At 49.4% G+C, this 1,410-nt stretch overlaps 1 non-coding gene across 1 annotated transcript; it reads right to left on the bottom strand.

Annotated features, from left to right (window-relative positions):
- Window positions 1–338: 338 nt before the first annotated feature.
- On the bottom strand, window positions 339–429 carry TRNAR-UCU. The gene is given in 2 exon segments: window positions 339–374; window positions 393–429. It is a non-coding gene; the product is annotated as a tRNA-Arg (tRNA).
- Between the last annotated feature and the right edge of the window lie 981 nt (window positions 430–1,410).

The raw sequence follows: 1,410 nt of genomic DNA, 5'->3' as shown, positions 1-1,410 counted from the left end.
ACTGAAAGTTTGTTTTAGCAGAGTGAGTGTAACACGTGGAAGTGTGATCAGAGGGGGATCCGATCAATGCAATGTATGGACGCATCGGGTCCGATCCTTCTCATCGATATAGCACTACAAAGAGACAGGCAGCAGGTTTCCCAACTCACACATGTAATAGGAGCCGCAGCAGTGAGTGCAGTCTGTGGGTAGGAAGTTATACTCATATTACACAATTATATTCATTATTATTACATACAACCGGCCGATCTACACAGAGAAGAAAGCGGATGCGAGTCTGTCATGTCGGGATTTATGATTTCACTCCTGAGAACATGATGAGAAGTTTTGGTAAAAGTCGACTCTGGTGGGACTCGAACCCACAACCTTTGAATGTCTTCACTCATCCTCTCTAGAAGTCCAATGCGCTATCCATTGCGCCACAGAGCCGCTGTATGTTGTGTCAGTCTACAGAGCTTCCAAAACATGGCAGCTAAGGATATATAGAGCCTATAATAAATGACACCTGAGGATCTACAGAGCAGTCTACAGACCCTGCAATACACGACAACTGAGGATCTACAGAGCAGTCTAAAGATCAGTCTACAGAGTCTGCAATACATGACAACTGAGGATCTACAGAGCCTACAATACATGATAACTTAGGATCTAGAGAGCCTGCAATACATAACTGAGGATCTACAGAGCCTGCAATACCCAGCATGACACCTGAGGAGCTACAGAGCCTGCAATACCCAGCATGACACGTGAGGATCTACAGAGCCTGCAATACCCAGCATGACACGTGAGGATCTACAGAGCCTGCAATACCCAGCATGACACGTGAGGATCTACAGAGCCTGCAATACCCAGCATGACACCTGAGGAGCTACAGAGCCTGCAATACCCAGCATGACACCTGAGGAGCTACAGAGCTTGCAATACCCAGCATGACACCTGAGGATCTACAGAGCCTGCATGACACCTGAGGAGCTACAGAGCCTGCAATACCCAGCATGACACCTGAGGATCTACAGAGCCTGCAATACCCAGCATGACACCTGAGGATCTACAGAGCCTGCAATACCCAGCATGACACCTGAGGAGCTACAGAGCCTGCAATACCCAGCATGACACGTGAGGATCTACAGAGCCTCCAATACCGAGCATGACACGTGAGGATCTACAGAGCCTCCAATACCGAGCATGACACGTGAGGATCTACAGAGCCTGCAATACCCAGCATGACACGTGAGGATCTACAGATCCTGCAATACCCAGCATGACACGTGAGGATCTATAGAGCGGAGTTCCATGTTGCTGACAGGGGCCCCAGTGACATACTGGGTCCCCAGTTCTATTGAAAGGTTCCCAGGCTGGATGCCGCTCGATTGGGGGATCGGCATGAGGAGAACCCGGAGGCAGGTTGTC

The sequence above is a fragment of the Rana temporaria genome, chromosome 9 (assembly GCF_905171775.1).
Source record: "Rana temporaria chromosome 9, aRanTem1.1, whole genome shotgun sequence".
NCBI classification, from domain to species: Eukaryota; Metazoa; Chordata; class Amphibia; order Anura; family Ranidae; genus Rana; species Rana temporaria.
Note: the sequence above shows the minus strand (reverse complement) of the source record. Positions and strands in the feature narration are given on the sequence as shown.